Raw genomic sequence first — 21,311 nt, forward strand, 5'->3', positions numbered from 1 at the left:
TTATCACAATAGCAGTCTCTAGGAGAGCAGAAATTGACATGTTAGATTTGAGAGGGACCAAAGAGGGATTTGGTGTTGAAGCAGTGCAAGAGAATGGATCATAAACAGTTATTATCTCCAAGTCTCTCCATGACTTACACCTGGCCCTTCACAAGAATTGGATGAATTAGGATTTTGCAGTCTGAAAACAAAGGCTTTATCCCTACCTGCTTTGGAACAATGACCACAAGGCTTGAGTCCTCTGAAGGAAAGGAAGAAGTGGGTGTGGGTGGCAGTGGTTATGTACTTGCAATGGGAAGGCAGGGCCAAAGAGAAGCTGCATGGATAGGAACTTTCTCGCATGGTAGGCAGCATGTCGGCTATCACAGAGTGCTGGGAGTTCTCCCCACACACCCCTGCAATCTGGACTATACAGAAGATAGGCTTGGGAAGGAGCCATGGCATCTGCTCTTCAAGATGTCCCACCTGCATCCTCAAGAATAAACTTAGAAATCTGAGAAAGTTTTGCTGCTGGTTGAAAAGGGAGGTTGAAGAGAATGTCATTCCCTAAAAACAAAATGTCCCTTTCTGTGAATAAGACTAAGTGATCTTTGGGGAAAACAACGTGAACCAGACCTCTGTGTCCCTTACTCTAGGGAACAGTTTGACAAGATTGCACTGCTTGGGATTAATAATATCACCTTGAATGAGTCCTGATTAATAAATATCAAAGTCTTGAAGTCTCACCACCTGTATGCTTCCTCATCATGGCAGTGGGAGAAAAATGGGTAAAAAGAAATGGGCATATATTTTAGCACTAAAAAGATGAACTAAACCACACCACTGTATAAAATACTTGCTCCAGACTGCTTATTGGAGGATCAGTGATTATCAAGTGTCTATTGGAGGAGACAGTTGTCAAAACCCCATGATTAAGGGGAATCAAAAAAAAAAAGACCATAAATAATCCATGTATAATTATGATTGGAGAAATTTGGAAATGGAATGACTTGTCTCCAGACAAGTCTAAAAATCATGTCTATAAAGCAATAAGATAATTACAATAGTTGATGGAGGTATTTCCCAAGCTTCCATCATTTTTGTGCTACCTTCTTCAACATTTTTGCTGTATCCTTATACTTTAACTTAATGCTTTTCTTTAAATTAGTTTGCATTTTATAACTTACATATACCTTTTTAAAGAAGAAACTATATCATGACTGTAAAAAGAAAACCAATATTACTTGCCATAAATAGGAGGTAACAATAAAAACAAATACTTATGTAATAAAAGCCGAAACAGTGTTATCAAACTCTAGCTAAATACTATTACGCGCTCAAGGCTCTCAGCTTGAGACCTGCTTTCTCTTTTAAAAAGGGAGATTAGCAAATGATGGACATACAAGGACCAAATGGAAACTTTCCCCTTGAAGTAATGAGCAGGACTGAGAAAGAATTGAAAAGGGAATAGCTCTCTCCCTGTGTGATTCAATGCCATTTAATGTCAGCGTCTGGGTACCACTGATAATCGTCTCCAGTGTCACTTAGGCCCAAATCATGATTTGTGTACTTTATACTGTGGGAAAAACAGTTTCTGACCCTTCTAAGAAGATATAAACCTCATTTACTCTGGATGGAGTAGAAATAGGATGGGAAATCAGAGAAAGAAGTGATTTTAAAAAGTGTAAAAAACGGGTTAGGAAAATTAAGAAGCAGAAACAAAGCAGGAGCAAAAGATGCACAAACATAAGGCAAACATAAAAGTAATTGAGAGGGGGTGAACTGTAAGAAAACGTTTGAACACAAGGACAGCTCATGAGGGGAAGATGTTACGCTAAATGAAAGGCCAAAAATGGCTATGAAGTGGCGTCACATCCAATCAAAATAAGCATGACCAGAAATGCAGAGTTAGCCACATAAGCACAGGGGCTAAGTCTCTGGGCCACATTAAGTGTTATTCATTGGCCTATGTTCTCCAGGGGAAATGGAGGAGGTGTGAGAGAGAGGGCTGACACCTCCTTTGTGTACAGCGAGATCATTACATGACTGAACCAGCCTGCGAAAGTAGCAGGACTGACTGGTGAGTCAGGTGTTAGCTACCTTAACACAAACACATTCTTCATTTTCCCCTGGGGAAGAACGGGATTTTTGTCTAGCTGAATTTTACTTCTCAGATAGCTGTTTTGCATGTGGAATTTGAATTGCCCATCACTTAATTTGTTTTTCTAGAAGGTAATAAAATGTAATTTATAACTGGTAGGTTCACTGGCCAGAGAGAGTGATAAAATTCCAAACCCAAAGCATTGGTATTCAGTACCTTTAACTATTTCACTATATAAGCTAGTTCACAGCAAAGCAAAGATGGGTCACTTGGGGCTCTTATAGTTGCCATTTATGCCTCAAAAAATAATTTCTAATGATTGGGGCACGGTAAATAAATAGAAAACTGATAAAGCTCAAGGTAAAAGCTGTGTTTATATCAGAAGATACACATATGCCAACTAACATAAAACTGTTTTGTTGCTTTAAAAATTCCATCATCTGGATTATGATAGTAAATATAAAACTGTAATAATATGCTTAATATATAAAAATGCCTTTTTAAAGTTTCAAAATGGTATTTTTCACGTACTATTCCAAATGTGGTTTTCTGAATTTCCAAAGTTCCTTTTAGTTTTGTTTTTCTCATATTGATAGAATGAAGTGGGAACCATATAGCTGATAAGACGTCTCAGATTTTAATGTTTAAACATTTAAAATAATACTTTACATTTATATAGTATATTAGAGTCTATAGAGTATTTTTATATCCCTAAGTCATCCCACCTATCTTCACCCTGACCCTGTGAAGCAAGCAGATTTTACAGAGCAGTTAATAGGCTCAGCAAGACTAAATGACTTGCTCAAGCCCACATGGCTAGGAAACCTAGTTGACATTTGAAATGTCAGGTGTTGCAGTTGGTGTTTTGCCAGAGGAAGAGAGACCTCACAAGTGGCCTCACTTTACTGAGTCCCCAAAGTTTAAGATCTGTCCCTAGCTTGTCAGTGCCCCAAAATGTTGCTCTCAAAGTCAAATGTAGCCCTTGACCAAACCCATAAGAGACTGAAGTCTAAACCAGAAGGCTTGTTTATCTTCTGTGAGAAATATTACTGCCATGTGAACCAGACAGAATGCAGTAACCAGTACCAGTGTACTCTGTCCCTGTGGGCAGAATAACATGGCATGCCAACCTACAATTATGAGACTGGATGTGGGGATGAAAGACGAGAAGGAGGCAGATGCAGATTTACGGGCAAGGAGGAAAATGCCATGTATTGACACTTGCAACATGTCTATCCATTCTTATTATCAATTCTGTTTTGACCAGAACTTATTCTTATCTGTCACATTCTAGAAAGGAGAAGATTTAAACGCAGAGATGAATTAACTCGCACAAGCATTTTGACCAGTACTTATTATTCTTATCTGTCACATTCTAGAAAGGAGAAGATTTAAACGCAGAGATGAATTAACTCGCACAAGCATTTGTTGGACTGCATTTGTACATACTGCTTCTTGAGATGGTGTTCTCATGCTTGAGAAGCTACTTGCTCTAGTTACAGTAGAAAAAAAAAAAGAGGGAAAAGCTTCTCATGTAGCAGGTGGGGGCATTCAAGCTGGTAGAGGGAGATCTATCTTTGGGTAAAAATGTCATGTTAAAGGCCAGGTCGATCACTTTGAGTCTCAGCTCCTTGACCGGCAGCATCAGTGAATTCATGTCATGAACTTGTTGAAATGATACCCTCTGAAATATGACCTCTTCAATAGGTGCTCTTACGTAATAAAACCAAACAAGAGATGGTTCAGAACTTGAATTTAAAGTTTAAAAAAAAAAACCTTCTGAAATTCTTACTGGAGGAGAGACATAAATATCCTGTTACTAATATTTAATTTGACAAGCAATAATAGGGGACCATTATCCCTTCTCCTTTTGCAATTTTATAGCTTCCACATTATTTTTTAGAAGTTTAAATATATCATCTCTTCACAACTCTGTAGGTTTTAATTATCAAAGCAGCTACACCAGGCTTTTTTTATCAAAAGCAGAGTGACCTTATTTTATAACTGAAACAAAGCCCAGAGCTTGGTCCCAGCAGCAGCAGTTAATAGGTCATTCCATAAAGATTTATACATACTTTGTGGACAGAGAAGAATTTTAAATAGGGTAAGTCAGACTTACGGACTCGCTTATCTTTAATCACTTTAGGCAAGTTAGGATTTTCTTAAATGAAAGACTGTATCCTAGCTAAATGAAGTTTGTTTTTATGAAGACTCCAAAAAACACTGCCATTAAACAATTTAGAGAACAGTAAATTCAGCAACTTATACCTACAGGGGAAATAAAAACAACCACCAAGTTTTCTTTTGTTTTAGTGTGAAGGTAACTTCACTTGGGGACTAGAGAAACAGGCAGTGTTTCATAATCGTATGTATACTATGAAATTCTTCAGGAAAAAAAATCTATAATTAAAATCGTCAACTTGCTTTCCCATTCCCATACCCACCATTCTCTTCCTTAAAAAAAAAAAAAAAAAGAAGTTGTTACTGATGCCTTTTCTGTGATCCTTTCTTGTGTGGATTTCCTCTCTGGAATAACAGCTAAGTCAGGAAGGTCTTGGCTACAGCTCACTGCTCCAGTGACTACCTTGAGACCAGCTGGGGACTGACAGTCTCAGACCCCAACAAGTTGCCACGGATGCAATTGCTTTGAACAGCAGATTCTCTTCTCTGCTAACCTCATGCAGAAAAATGAAAATGGGAAACGCAGTGATATTTCATTCTGTTTCCTCCTGCTCATTCTAGGAAATAGAACCAAGGGAATGTATGATTGGAGTGAAACGTGGTTTTCTTAGCAAATAAACATTCCACATGCAGAGCCAGTACAAAATGTGGTTTAGAGAATATTCTAAGAAACATTCAATGGCCATTTTTTACCTTCCTATCAGTGAGGGGCTGGGGCAGTGGTGGTGGAGGGGCATGCAGAGTAAATGGCTGACGCATAAAGAAGAGGCCTCATTATGCTCATTTTAAAAGATAGCACTCGAATAGTATTAGATTTATACATTATTATCTCATCATTGCAGAACTAAGTATCCTTTTCAGTACATGTTGGATGAGGTATGAGAAAATGAGATTGTTGTGATGTTTTGAGATCTCTTAATTAAGACTACTAGAATATTCAACATAAGGTGTCTTTTATCTGTACTCTAAAACCCAGAACACCTTTCTTCACAGGTAGAGAGAGAGAGAGCCTGCACCTCAAAGCGAGCAAGATATAAGCACTAGCAAAAGGAAGCAGCAGCTTGCTACCGGGAAGAATCCACATCATTTAGCCTTGACAGTGTATACATGCCCCTAATAACCTGCCTAAGAGCCATAGTCACTTGCATCTGCCCGAGTGGCTGCAGTCCCTCAGTGGGAAAGCTCACGGAGGCCTGGACACCTACATGAGCAGAGAGGAAAGGTGTAATCCTGCCTTGTAATCACTGCATTCTCTTATCTATGAGAAACGAAAGCATAAGGCCTGGCTCCCTGCGATCCAGACAGTGTGTGAACCAGCAGCCAGTATCACCCAGATTAATCAGGCTGAGAGAGATGCCACTTAGCTGAGGAACTGCAAGAGCTCAGCCTAAGGAAACCAGACTTCAGCATGACGGGATGATAGGAGTCAGGGTGGAGGCTAGCCATGTCCATCCAGTGAGGAGAAGGCTACTTCTTGGTGGGACAGCGGTTGTGAGTCCAGGTTGTCTAGTCACACAACTAATCTTGGCCACACTCCTTTTTAATATATTTATTTTGCTAGAAGAGATGTGTACTTACCAGAAGGAGATAGAAAAGGAGAGGGAGAAAACACCCCCTCATGGGGCATGGTCACACCATAATCCTTTCTCCTTTTTGGGATTTTCAGCACACTCCTACACGTGCCTGACATATTTTTCAAGCTGTGAAGTCTGGAATTCGAACCAGGTAGTTGGCCAGTAGAATCTGCCTGTCACAATCACCAGGCCCCATAGCTGACCCTGTACCCTGAACCTCTGCACTCACTGTGGCAGTCCTGCGTTTCCTGATCTCTGTGTGCTAGACATCACGAGAGCTAATTAATGTAATTGCCTAGCACATAGTAAGCACTCAATAAGTGTTATAGGATCACCAAAAGTACACAGGTTTTTCAAATGGCATCTGTCCTGACTGCGGATTCTTTCATCCCTGAGCCCAGGTTCTTCAATGGGCAAGTAGAGGAGCACATTTAGCTGGGTTTTAAGTTATGGCTTTTATGTGAAGGTTGATTTTGTGTTGGTTAATTTCTTTTTTTTTTTTTTGAGAGGTTTTTGCTATAGGGCACGTGCGCTCGCCAGACAGACAGAGACATAGAGACAGAAAGCGAGAAATCCCCCCCCAGAGGAGATGGTCACGCCGCAATCCCTTCTCCTCCATTCTCCTCTCAGGATCTTGGGCACACATGCACATGCGCCCGGCGTGAGTTTTAAGCCACTGGGTCCAGGACACGAACCACGGTCGACTACGTGGGAGTCCAGCGACATAGCCATTACGCTAACTGCTGGTTCTGTGTTGGTTAATTTCTGTGCAGAGGAGCTGGCAGGAAAGCAGACTGAGCTCTCAGTTGAGCATTTTCCCTTTAAGCCTCGCCTGGTCTCTATGAGTTGTCTAATGAATATTTATGAATCAGCATTAATAAATGTCTACCTGAGAGAATTGCAGAGCAGTGACCTCTGACCTTTCATCCTGTCTCACCTGTTTTCTGGGGTTTTGATGGCGACAATTATGGTTGTAACATCCATTTTTATTAAGTAAGGAAAGGGACAAAATTAAGAAAATGAAAGGCTTGGGTGCACTTGGCTGTGCTGCTTTTTTAAACATGTATTAACTATTAACATTAACTTTGTTCTGGGCACTCTGCCAGCTGCCTTCTTCATGCTCTATCTTTTAGTCATTGCAAGCTTCTACAAGTAAGTTATTTTAGCTCTCCTTTCTGCAGATCAGAGAAGTTAAATAATCTGCTCCAGGTTACACAGCAGCTAGTGGCAGGGTCCTAATCCATCAATAGCTAGAGCTATCCATTTCTCAAATGTTTTTGGAGTGCCTACTATGCTGGCTGGCAAGGGCGGAATGGTGAGCAAGCAGATTCCATCTCGGTCCTCACAGAGCTGCCAACCTAATGAGGAAGGCTGACAAGTAAACAGACAATAGCAGTTCAATGTCACCATGTAGAGGGTGTGGGTTGGCATAGGCATTTCAGGCAGGAAGAACAACCTCTGCAAAGGCCCAGGGCCAGAAAAGAACAAGTTCTTTGAGGTGACTGCCAGGAGTTTCCTACAGGGGTGAGTGCTATATACTAAATAAAGGCACAGAGAGAGTACTGTGGGCTCTCAGAGAAGGGAGCCACTATCTCTGCATGGGGGATGTTGGGTTGAGTTTGCGCTTGAGTAATTGTGCTGACAGACTCTCTGATGTTTTGCAAAGCAACAATAAGTAGGCGCTGGGGATGATGATGCTCTTTTCTCTGATTAGAGCTTTCCAGAAAGAATGGGATTCAAGATTTCTACAGGACTCTTCCATGTTCCTGCACCCCAGCGTGTGCAGAGGAACAGGTGTGGCCGAATTATAACGTATCCAGTCAGACACAACGTGTGTGTGTGTGTGTAGGGATCAGTTGGCCCTGCACACCTTACTTTGTGCCAGGCTATGCTTTTGCACTGTACCAGTACTGATTCACGGAGTCTTCATAATAACCCTATGAGGTAAGAACAATTACTCCTAATGCTTCCGATGAGGAAACTGAGGCAGAGAGAAGTTGAGTGAGATTACTATGTTCACAAAATGTGTAGGTACTAGAACCAGTATTTAAACCCCAGGCAGTTCGTCCTGAGTCTGTGCTCTTATTCATAGTCCTATACCCTTCCTCCCTTAGCTGTGGGAAGTATAATAGACCTGTCGAAAGTTCATGAAATCATCTGTATATGTTACGAAAGATAAACCAAGTTCTGTTCTCTGGCACTGTTAATTAACACCATTTATGGGCTATCAGTGGGTAAAACCACCACCACCCACCCCTGCTCATGATGCTTTTGACTCATTCCCCCTATACCTTCACCAAACAAGCAGATGTTATAAAGCTTATTACCTTCAGTGGAGCAATAAGCAAAGGCATCCCACTCAAACCTTGTGATCTATCTGCAAGTGGAGTCACTGTCTGTAGTTGGGTGCTTTTTTTCTCACCAAGCCTGGACCCTGGCTCCTCCTCAAAGAACTCCATAAAGGCTCAGTGTAATGTAGACAGACGGCGGTTACACTGTGGCAGTCTTTTCCCAGTGAAGCACCTTAGGCGTTTTTTGTGTGATCAGATTATATCCTGGGAAATTCTAATTTAGTGGCTCAGGAAAGGGGCTGGAGGCAGATTTCAGAAAACAAAACAAAACAAAACAACATAAAAAACAAAACTCCATGGGTATCATGATACACATGTAGAATTAAGAACCACTGGAATTAGTCGGTTGGATGAAGATCCTTACTCTGGTTAACAGAGAGAAGTGAAGAATGCCTGTTATCAGTAATGATAATGATAGTAATAACAAATTAAGTCAGTTAAATGAATGGACGACTACAGCTCTCATGAAGTTTTTAGACTTAAATATTCTGTTTGGTAATTTCATTAGCAATAAAAACATTTTTTCTACGCAAAAATTTGTCATGACTTTCCCGACAACCCAGTATTTGAGGTCTGTAGTTTCCAGTCTTTACAGTGCCTTGAGTATAAAGAGATTTATCTTTTATACGAAATTAAGATCTGGCTTAGATTAAATTTTTCTGTGTCTCTCACCTTAGGTCTGTGCTCCTTGGTTCATCTTTTCTATAGTATTGATTCTGATTGTGCCCCAGTGTGTCCTTTTCTATATTTATATAGTACATAGCTTGACTGGTTACCCTGGGAACCCTAGCTGTACTGTGTGTGCGTGTGTGTGCGTGTGTGCGTGTGTGTGTGTGTGTGTGTGTGTGTGTGTAGTTAAATTATTCTTTCACTATTCTATTGGCCTACATTTACCTGATGCCCAGGAGCTACTGTGACTACCATTTTCTCCACTACCTATAAGAATCACTAGTAGATAAGTTAACACAGGAGAAGAATTCAGGTTAGATGCAGAAAACAACTTTGTATAAAATAGCAAGACAGACATTTAAGGAGTCATTTCCCCCAAATTCATAGAAATACAATGGTCATCATCTTGTGGGGATGCTGTGATATTTTGGTGAAAAATGAAAGTATTCAAACACCTTTATAGGTTCCTTGTTATTATGTTATTATAATGATTAACATTGCGACTGGGAAAATAGAAAATTTTCTCCTGGTGAGTGTTGATTCCATCTTCAAATCTTGGCGGCTCTTTCTGTGTATTGTATGTAAATTTTGCCTGTTGTTCACATCTACTGGTGCTCGAGTTTCTTCTTTGTACCCTCTTTTGCTCCCTTTTTCACTGTCTTCCTTCCATATACATTTTCAGGAAGCACAAACATTCAAAGGAAAATTACCACCAACATAAAAAAAAAAAAACAACTTTAATACATTTCTGGCTCAACTGGAGCTATAATTTTATTCTCATGGCCTACTTCCTTTGCTATTTAAAACCAATAAACTTTTATAATTTTGAAAAATACCAGAAAAACATAGCACATCCATTCTTTCAGCTTACATTATAGGGAAGAAGAACCTATAACATCTTGATAGTAGGAACTCTTGAGTTATTAGCATTTCTACATTAAGGGAGAGATGTCTATATTTAAAAAAATAATATTTTGAGTTGGGTGATATAATATAGCAGAAAAACTTAACTGTCCCTAAAGGAGAAAAGCCCACTTTGCAATTTTGCTTGCACTGTCCCTGCATGGAAAAGGCTACAGTTGAAGAAAGTGATATGACCTCAAGTGAAATTATATGATAATGGCTCATAATAAATAGCAGACTCTGTGTGAAATTTAATGCAATACTAGTCCTGAAATAACTGTTATCTTTAAAAATCAGACACAGAAAAGGTTTTGTCTTTTCAAAACACATCCTTGCCATGATTTAAGAGGCCATACTAGAGTCACACATCTCATTATGGTCTGTTATTACCAGGAAACTTCTAGTCGACAGGATCCCAACACATTCTCTTTAATGGTTCCAAAAAAACCCCTCACACCTGCTAGAGCAGTCCTGCTCTGGATTACAGGCTCAAACGTTGCTTGATTTTTTAATTTTTTAATTTTTATTTTTATTTGTTTTTAGCATATTAAGGTTAAAATTGCATAGCACATTTGGAATTTAAAATCTATATCTCATTTGCATGTTGGAATTTCTATAAAATAAATACAAAGCCTTAAAGGTCATAATCAGGAATCTGTAAGTTCTTTAACTCTTTTTCATGCTTAAAGTTATTAAATAAAGTGACTTTGGGTAATAGCTTCTTAATTTTCAGCAGTTACAAACAACCTCAATTTGATTGTATAATATGTACCCACTCCTTACTCTAGTCGATGCAAAAATCATTATTCTCTGAAGGAGAATACACATTGTAAACTTAAACATTACATTAAGATAACTAATAATAACTAGGAAAATGGAAGGAATGTATGTGCTACATGCTATGAAACCTATGACTCTAAGAATTCACTGATCAATTTACTTATTTTTAATGCCAGCTGTGCACTAAGCAAAGCCCTGACTATTAGTTCAGTAATTAGGCATATAGGTGTATTTGAAAATCTTTTTTTTTTTTTTGTAGAAAAGTATGAAAATTTGCAGTAAAATAAGATAAAATAAAATTTGCAATGAAATAGTCTTAAAGGACTGCTATTGTAATATGAAAAACTTAGAATGTACACACATATTTTTCTAGCACTGTTAAAGTATTTCTTCAAGATTATTGAAACATCCCCCAAGTACCAATAGGTTAAAGTAAAGTACTTTTTGATAGATATTTTTTAAAAATTCGTTAACATACTCCCATACAGAGTGAATATAATTTAACTTTTTAATGAATCACGTGAATGACAAAATTGAGGGATTGAGGGTTAAGAGCTAAATGCAGAGACAAGGAAATGATATCTTCTTCCCCTCACAAAAAATTCTGCTCTTCCTCCTCATTGCCATGCATTCAATTGTGTAGGGCAGGAATAAGAATATTATCATTGAACTCCTCCCCTGCCACCCAATCAACTATGCTATCTGAATGCCTCTTTAAATGCCTGCTTTGTTTCTTTGCCAATGGTACTACCTACTACTATAGTTCAGGCTTTCAGTATCTTTCTGATAGATGGCAAGAAGAGCTTTCTGATTGGTCTGCCTTTACAGTCTGACCACCCTGAAGTCCATTCTCCATTTTATAGCCAGAGTGATCCTTCTAAAAATGCATATCTGATCTAATCATTCCTCTGCTTAAAACCCTTTAATAGCTTCCTGTTGCTGTCAGAATGAAACCCAGCTACTTAATGTGAACTCTTTAGAAGGCTTTCGTAATTCAATCTCTATTACCTATTTGTTGTCTGCTTGATCTAGCTGTTTCTGATTGTTAAAATCTCCCTTTGTGGGAACCAGCAGTTAGCGTAATGGCTATGTCGCTGGACTCCTGCGTAGTCGACCGCGGTTCGCGTCCCGGACCTGGTGGCTTAAAATTCACACTGGGCGTGTGTGCGTGCGTGCCCAAGATCCCGGGAGGAAAATGGAGGAGAAGGGATTGCGGCGTGACCATCCCCCCTGGGGGGTGATTTCTCGCTTTCTGTCTCTCTGTCTCTCTCTGTCTGTCTGGCGAGCGCACGCACCCTATAGCGAAAAAACCTCTCCAAAAATAAATAAATAAATAAATAAAAAGGTAATTTAAATCTAGGTAGTTATTGTACTTACTGTATGAAGGGTCTTCAAAAAGTTTGTGGAAAATGCAAATTATGAAAAACTATGCATATTATGAAAAACTACATATGAGCTCATAATTTATATGCATCAAAATAAACTTGCTTAATTTCACTTTTCCATGAACTTTTTGAAATTCTCTTATACATGTTTGAACTCAAGTATATTATTCTAGGGTGTGTGTTTTATTTATTGATACTTTTATTTTATTTTTTCTCCTTTTCCACTTTCAGTTCATGTACCAATTTTCTATGTTAAATCTCCAAACCTCTGGCTTGTCTTTTCTCCCTGCTGATTTAGAAGCGCTAGCTGGAATTTTTATTAATATAAAATATTAAATACAAAGTATTCAGTCAAAGTAATTATTTCAAGCCCTCACCCAAATGTGGCAAAGGCCTTTCCTTCCTTAATCTATTTTGCATTCCTTCTTTGTTGTAATTTTTTTTAAAACACAAAAAGTGGTTATTACTTTTAGATCTACCCCCCATTTTACTGATTTCTCCTCTTACTAATATCTCTTGTATTCTATGCTTTCCTTCTGGGCTTATATTTTCTTTAGTCATTTTTTTGGTGTGGGTCTGTGAATGTTAAACTCTTCTTGTCTTTGACTGCAAATATTTTGCTTTCTCCTTAAAACAATAGTTTATCTATACATCAAATTATTGGTTGATAGAATTCTATTTAGCACTTCTAAGATACCATTCAACTGTCTTTTTGTTTCTATTGCTGCTTTTGGGAAATGTAGTTATAGTTCCTTTGTAGATGTTTTCCCTTTAGTAACTTGAGATTATTTTCATACTTATTGTTTTGTAGTGTTACTATAATGTGACAAAAGTGTTATTTACCTATATTTCTGTGCTCAGTAAACATGACAAGTATGGGACCTGAATGAGAGGCAACATGGAGAATATGTTCCTATATGGCCTGAAGCCTATACTGCAGCAGGCCTGCCATGTCACCCAGCAGTTTGGGCTCAAGGAGGATGCAAGTCCTCATGTGGTTCTGTAATCAGTGCCAAAAGGGCGACAAATGGAGCAGTGACTACTCACATCAGAAAACCTTCAGCACTTTCCCCGTCATTAAGTATAGCTTCTTTACTCTTCCTTTCAGTTTTCTTTCTAGAACTCCTATTAGGTATATGTTGGGGAGACTATCTAACTTCACGAATCTCCATTTTTCTCTCACATTTTAAAATCCCTTTATGCTTCTAAACTCTAAATAATTCTGGATGAATTATTCAGTACATCCCTTTAATTTACTAATTTTCTCAACTTTCTCTTCAAACTTTTTTATTTTATTGACCATATTTTTATTTCCCAAGATTTCTATTAGTTCTTTTTCACATTTTCTTGTTGTTTATTTACCTTTTATGTGTTCCACAATTTCTTGTCCTTTTAAAATTGGTGCTATGTCATCTTCATTTTACCTCTTTGAGAATGCAAAAATATCTAGTTTAAAAAAGTTTGTCAGATGGTTCCATAGTTAGTTTTATTTGGAGTAAATTTATGTTCTGAGTGTTCATTTTGTTGGCTGTGTTTCTTAGTATTAGGTATTATTATGTTTGGAACTTGGTGGTCAAGCTCATTTTGAGGGACAATTTTTTATCTTTTTCCTATTTTGTTACAGTTTATTTTTTTCTGTTACTTGTTCTGTGCTCACCTCTCCATGTTTAATAATTATGCCTCCATTTGCCTCCCTAGACCTCCATTCTAGAATTAGGTCTGATGCTGGCATTTTGATGTTCCTACCCCACAGTGGTATTGGAGATACCACAGACCCAGTCATGGCCAACTGCTTGGCTTGGTTCCTGATGCCAAGGCTGCGTCTTCGTCCTTTTGCTTCTCTAGGTAGTAGGTTGGCAGCAGTTTATTTTCAGCCTTTTTTCACAAGATCCTGGTTTCAAGGACTAATCCTGGCTTCTGTCCTTCAATTTATTTGAAGCTTCTTTAATTCCTATCACCTTGGAGCAGACGAAAGTCTTTGCTTTCGAACCTGAGACCTCAGGGGGCTTGTGGCTTCAGCCTTGCAAAGCGCTTGCTAAGTTCTTTTTGTTTCAGTTCCATTTTTTGATCCATGAGAACGTTTATTTTGGTTGAGAGTCTGCTTATGTCTTTTTGGTTTTCTCATTCTGTATTTTAGCCATCATTGCTATTTGTATGGAGGAAAGTGGGTGGATCAAAGCATGCCCTCACTCCACCAACTGGAGTAGAAAGATTTCTGTGTGTACCTCTCTAGCTCTTGCTATCCCTGCCTTATATTCATTGTTCTGGTCATAGTGAACTATTTTTAGTTTCTAGTTCAATAAATTGCATGCCCTTCCTCCAAGCTTCAAGTTTGGATGAAATAAATCACAGAATATAGTCAAAAAGAGATTTGTTCAAAAGTCAGTCTTATTACTGATAAGTTAATTAAAAAAAAAAAAACACTACGTTTGAGATCTGTAACCAAACAGGTTTGCCAACACCTCCTCCTGACTCTCAAAGCCTTCAGAAGCTAGCCTCAGAACAGCCCACTAAGGAGAAGGTTGGGACTGTAGAGTAAACACATTTACCCAAGATTGTCTGTTTTGCTCTGGGGTAGAAAGGGAAAAAGAAGAGAATGAATACTAAGTAATTGGGGCCTTGTACTAGAGTAGCTCACTAAGTCAAGAACTATGAATAGAACTAAGTAACTAATTAAGTAACTCAGCCTGAGTGTCAAGAATAGTGGTTGAAGAAGCCAGAGTTGTACACCAGTGGAAATTCTCCTCTCCTCCAAATCAAACATGGGGCCAGGGGGATGGAAGTTCCTATAACATAAGCCATGTTCCATTGCTATCCTCCAAATCTTTTCAAAGGCTCTTCCCACCTTCCCTTGCTTGCCAACTTCTCATTCTGATGCCTATAATAAAAATAATATTTAGTATTTATTGAATTCCAATTACAGGGGGAGCACTCACAAACATTGTCTCATGTAATCCTCGTAACGACCCTATGGAAACATTGGTAAATGGTAGAGGCAAGAACTGGTCCAGTTTTCTCCAGCGCTAGAGCTCATGTTCTTTTCATCATATGCAGCTTCCTCCCATATTTTATTGATCTTTGGATGCTTGGAACACAGCATGACAGAGAATAGATGCTCAATAATATTTAATGAGTGAACATATAAATCAACAAGGCATATTCTCAAACTAGCTACATAGAATGGATTTAAAACTTTAACATAATAGTTTATAAAGAATGCCTCACCTCTCTTGGCATCAGATTCCTCTTTAAAAGGGGGGGATATGAGTGTCCAATCTTGAAGGTTCCTTCAGAGATTGCTAGATTTGATAGATATACCTCTGCTGTTGCTTCTGCACAACCTCTTCAATATTAGGCTTTCCCCCTTGGCTGCCCAAGGAGACAATTGTTCTCTATTGGTTCTATTCTGCTTATATCCCTGGTTCAAGCTTGTTGGCCACGTGAAAGAGCAGGTTCCTTCTGGTCCCTGATCCTTTATACCTGCAAAAAAATTAATGCTTCACATACTACTGGCAGCCACAGTATTTCTATGTGGGGACTCACTGTGTATTAGTCAAGATTTTTAATTGCAAGCCACAGAAACTGATTCCTCCCAAAAAAGAAATGCATTGACTTATGTGATTGAGAAGTATAAAAGATGAACAAACCTTAGATATGGCTGGATTCAGAGCAGACGTATATTTACTATGAGCAAAATGAAATGCAAGCTTCTGGGTTCCTCATTGCTTGGCTCATCTTAGGCCCTGGGAGAGATCGTAGCAGTATGATTACATGATCATAAGTTTTTCTAAATCTTGGAAAAAAAATAGACATTTTAATAAAAATTGGTTAAGACGGTAATCTCTTTTCCATTCTGACTTTCTCACCACTGGGTCAAATGGGTCAAGTGATGTCTTGCCTTGTGAAGAAATATTTGCTTGTATGAATTGTTTTAACTCATTTTGTAACTCATTTTGTATTTATGATTTTGTATTTTATTTCTTAAAGAGGACTCACCACATTATATATACTTCAGACTCTACAAAACCCACATCCACCTGAGCCAGGTGCTCAAAGGATGCCACGTGGACATTTTCTTTCCCAGTGGTTCAGCTTTTTTTCCCTCTGGTTCATTAGTAGGCAAACTCCTCACATGGCTGCAATGAGGGCCATTGGCAGCTCTAATGCCATGGCATGCCCAGGGTTGGTAATTCCAGAGAGAAGAGAGATCCCTTTTGCTCATGATGTCAGCAAATGAGCCCGAGGAGGGTTCTAATTAGTTTGGTTTGAGACACATGCCATCCTCTGAACCAATCATTATGGCCAGGTAAATGCAGAACACTGATTAGTTAGATTTTAGCAATATACCCAGTCCTCCATCCAGGTGATGGTAACTGGGAGCAAGTGCTATGGTTGGGAGGTTACCCCAATCTAGGTTTTTTATAAACTAAGACTGGTCAGGGCCAGCAGCTGGTGTAATGGCTATGTTGCTGGACTCCCACATAGTAGACCATGGTTCGAGTCTGGGACCTGGTGGCTAAAATTCACAGCAGGCACGTGTGCATGCGTGCCCAGATACTGAGAGGAGAGTGGGGGAGAAGGGATTGTGGCGTAGCCATCCCCCCTGGGGGGTGATTTCTCGCTTTCTGTCTCTCTGTCTCTCTGTCTTTCTGGTGAGTGCATGTGCCCTATAGCAAAAACCTCTCAAAACCAAACCAAACCAAAACAAAACAAAACAAAAAAACTAAGACTGGTCAAGGAGAGTTTTCCAAATGGGAGCTAGGTAGACTAAAATCGCATGTCTCTAAATCATACAAATGTGTAATAATCAACAATGTATTATTTTGTATTGAACTAACAAGCTTTAGAATGTTTCATAAACAAAAGGTCATTTGATCATTAAACTGTTCTATACAATAGGCAAAGACATTATATATATATTTTTCAAATTAAGAAATGCAGTAAGGGGAAAAGCTACTTTTGAAATCCATATCTTTTGATTCCTTGTTCAATACTCTCTCCATGATCTAGTACATTTGTATAGCTCCATTTCATTAGTGAGTTTAAGGAGGTAGAATGTTTGAGTGAAACAACAGAGTACTGCCTATGAAAACAAGGATACCATCTAAATCTTATGATTACAGAAATATGTTTATGCTATCCATGAGTCATACTGAAGCCATTTTACTTGCAATGTAGGTAATAGCCCTGCCCTACCGCTTTCACTTTCCCAGCTCAACAAGTGTCCAGGTATTAGGGCCAGGCAAGTTATTTATTGGAAGAGTAAAGCAGGAAGGGTTCTGGGTAAGCCACAGAGAAAATCAGCTGTGGATGCTTGTGCATATTCTGCTCCTAGATTGGAACATGACCCTTTCCTTCTCCTGGTTAATTAAAGGCTCAGCTCAGGTGACACTTGATCCAGGAACCCTCCCTGACACAGGTCCAACACACCTCCCCTCATTTTGGTGCTTCTTTGGTGTTCCCACAAGACTCTTGATGCAATGCACTTGTCCCTGTCATGTAATCATCAGTGTTCACGTATTTCCTACATCAATCCATTGCAGCTAATTGGGCATAAAGATTCTGACTTTTCTACAACTCTCTAGCACCTAGTAGAGGACTTGTCCTGCAGGAAACATTACCTTTATAGGCAAATGAACCTCAGGTACTGTGGCTTAGAGAGACAGCCAAACTGTTTCGGTTTTGCTTTCAAAAACCAGTTTGAGAGTTTCATATCTTTGAACTCCAGAGGTCATAGCATTGACCTCTGAAGAAAATTCGTGGTGGAAAGCAATAATGAATGAACAAGACCGAAGCCTGTTGATTTCTCTATATATTCAGTGGTCAAGTTTGGTAATTTCTTCTCTAACATCTTCCTTGGACGCTCCGGGAAACAACTGAAACTAAGAAGGAACAAGTTACATAGGTAAATCAAGAGCCTCTTTCTTTATAACAGCTATATTTTTTCTTCTAACATATGACTTCAGTTTCATGTAAAACAATTAGATTAGTGCATTATTTACATTAGTGCATTATTTTTACATTAGCAAAACAATGTAAATTTTTTTTTTTTGCTAATGTGAAAGTGAATATATGATTGAACAAATAAAGTGACTTTTATACTGTGATACCTGAATGGCTCTCAGGAGTGAGTGGTCCTATAAATCTGAAATCTGTAGGAGTAAATTTTGTCTTCATAGTAATTTAATAATTGATTTCTTAAATATTAATTTATATGGTTTTGTAAAAGGAAAATCACCACTTTGGAATCTTGTCTATAACTTGGATCAAAGTCTAACTACTCTTTGAAAATGAATATTCTCTTTAGACTTTTTGGAATGAAATCCTCAGTTGTGTGTGTGTATGCATTATAACTAAATATTATAACATATATAAACATATAATCTAAATATATAAATGTTAAATATTACATATGATGTACACACACATATAAGTTTACATACTTTTTTTGGCTGTTTGCTCTCAGAGACTCATTTTTGTGTTCACCTTAATATGACTGAGTACGCCTGTTGAAACCTGACCTTAACTTTATCAAGTACAAGTTTATTAATTTTTATTATTAATATAACATAAACAGAACACATGAGGAAAAATCATACGTAGTATCAGTATCTTAACACAACAGCTATCTTTTTCAAATACTCCTTTTTAGTCTTGTGTATTTGAATATACATATGTATTTATTGATAGTGTATGAGAGAGTAAACGGCCCCCCAGTGGGGTTGGGTGTAGTCAGACTATAATCCTCTTTCCTCTATTTCTGAATTCTATCAGGAGTTGGGAAACCCATGTATATTCTTAGTGTTTTTCAAGCTACGAGGGCCAGGATTCGAACCCATCAGTTGTGTGGTATCACAGTTCCCTATGCACAGTGCTTAACCGCTATCCTACAGGCCTGCATTCATATTTTTATATATTTGAACTTGCTTTTTTTCTCTCTCTTTTGAGATTTTTGCTGTAGGACCCATGCACTCGCCAGAGAGACAGAAAGTAAAAAATCAGCTCCCATGGGGGATGGCCATGCCACAATCCCTTCTCCTCCATTCTCCTCTTGGGATCTTGGGCATGCACACACATACACCTGACCTGTTTAAGCCACCGGATCCGGAACCATGGTCTACTACGTGGGAGTCCAGTGACATAACCATTGTGCCATCTGTTGGTCCCACAGTTTGCTTTTTATAAAACAGCACTGATGGGGCAGCAGGTGATGTAGTGGTTAAGACGCTGGACTCCCACATGGCTGACCATGGTATGAGTCTGGAGCTGGCAGCTTTAAAATCACGCCACAAATGTGTTTATGTATGTCCAAAATCCTGAGAAGAGAATAGAAAAGAGGGGACTGCAGCATGGTCATGCCCCCTGGGGAGGCGTGATCATGCCCTCTGGGGACTGATTTCTCACTGTTCCTGTTTCTCTGTCTCTTTCTGGCAAGCACACATCCTATAACAAAAACAAAAACAAAAACAAAACAAGGAACAGTATTGGTTCTTTTACAACTCAGTCTTAGGGGCCAGCAGGTGGCGTGGTTAAGGCACTGGACTCCCACATGGCCAACTCTAGTTCTAGTGCCGGAACTCGGCTTGCTTTTGCTTTCTTTCTCTGGTCAAATTAAAATAAATAAGTCTTTCTGAAAACTGTCTTGTCTGTAGAAGAATGTGTGTGGGTATGTATGCTGGGGTAAGAAGGTAATAAAACAACTGATAGCATCATTCATGGCCTTAGATTATTGACTGAATTTGGACATCTGTAATAACTCATTTAAATAATGGTTTTATTCTCATGAAGGAAAAGCCTTCTTTACGTGATAGGAGCTGAAACCTGCTTAGTTACACTTGTCATCTAGGTTATGGCAGGCTTTATATGATTCACATCTCACCAAAATAGTCTAAGATGGTGTCAATTTAGGTAATATTTATTTTTTAAGATTTATATAACTTGCTATTTCATGCAGAGGTCAATATTTATTTCCCATGAACTTTTCATGGAAAATAATGACCTCAACAGCAGGAAACCACAGTGTTTCTTTTTCTTTGGCTTAGAGGCATTCATAAAATTGGCATTTTACAAAGACACGCTGGAAAGGCAGTTTCTTCCACCTACTCTTCTCAATGTCCAACACAAATCTTGGTTTGGATCAGGCATACTTCTCTACCACTTGGCTAGGGGAACCAGTGAGAGGTAGCCCTTAACATTTTTGTCTTTATTTGGTGAAGCAGGGTCAAGACAATGACTTATGTGGTAGGTGGTTAGATATGCAGAGCTTCTAGAAATAGTGAAGAATAGAATGTAATTATGAATTGTGCCAATGAACATGAGACTTTTTTGCTTGATTTTTAATCCAAGGTTGACTCCCCTGACTTTTTTCACATAAGGGCCTCCAGTCATCAGTAAGGATGTACACAGGGAATGTCGACTGAATAAAAACGACTTCAGAGTAAACTGGATGGAGTGTACATGTATTTCAAAGAAATTTCTGGACTTTATCACTTTAATTCATTTTTTTTTTTTAAAGAGTTTTATGCTAGAGGGTGATTGTGCCCACCAGAGAGACAGAAAGCCAGAAATCACCCCCCTCCCTCCCCAGGAGACATGGCCACACCTCAATTCCTTCTCTTCCATTCTCCTCTCGGGATTTTGGGCATGTACACATGCCCCGCCTGAGTTTAAGGCGCCAGTAGGGGAACACCAACCAGTCGGCTAGGTGGGAGTCCAGTCACATACCCAGCACACCAAGTGCTGGTCCCCATTACATAGTTAATACTACGGATAACAGAATCGGCTCAGCTTGTGGTTAAGCCTCAGTATTTAAACCGCATTATTGTCTTTTTGGGCTTTAGTACCCCCTCACTCCACCGTATTAAATTTTATGGGACGGCTGATGGCGAGGGGTGTGAAAGAGAGGACAGGGGAGCGTGTTCCCAGAAACTGGACCAAGAAGAGCCTTCTATCCTACAGCGGATGCCTACATCCCTTGGGACGGGGCCCTAACTGGCAGGACGGGTTGCCATTTTATTTTACATAGAACCGGGCACAGGGCTGTGGCTCACCCTATACGTTAACCGAGTCAAGGGGCCCCACAACGTGCGCAGGGGCTGCGTGGAAGAAATCTGAGACCCTGTGGTCGAACCCTCGGGACCGACGATCTGCAACTGAAGACAGGACTTCCACCCAGCAAGATTAAACATCAGCCGTGGCCATTAATTGCAGTAACCTCTCATTCCGGCTAAACCTTCGCGCCCTGAGTCCTCGCCGCCCCTCGCCCAGACGCCGGGCCATCTCCCGCACCGGCGGAGGCAAAGCTCTGCACACCGAAGTTCTCACAGCGGCGCAAACCTGCGACCCTCTCCCGCAGAGCGCTCAGACGGCGGCGGCGGCAGGACGCTCG

At 39.4% G+C, this 21,311-nt stretch overlaps 1 long non-coding RNA gene across 1 annotated transcript; it reads right to left on the minus strand.

The window, feature by feature from the left end:
• Positions 1–15,162: 15,162 nt before the first annotated feature.
• Positions 15,163–21,143, minus strand: LOC102489586 (uncharacterized). The gene is made up of 4 exons (XR_336431.1): positions 20,974–21,143; positions 17,545–17,805; positions 15,571–15,666; positions 15,163–15,403 (listed from the first exon to the last, which is right to left on the minus strand). It is a non-coding gene; the product is annotated as an uncharacterized LOC102489586 (long non-coding RNA).
• Positions 21,144–21,311: the final 168 nt, after the last annotated feature.

Source organism: Tupaia chinensis, unplaced genomic scaffold (assembly GCF_000334495.1).
Source record: "Tupaia chinensis unplaced genomic scaffold, TupChi_1.0 Scaffold138517_1, whole genome shotgun sequence".
Lineage (NCBI taxonomy): Eukaryota > Metazoa > Chordata > Mammalia > Scandentia > Tupaiidae > Tupaia > Tupaia belangeri.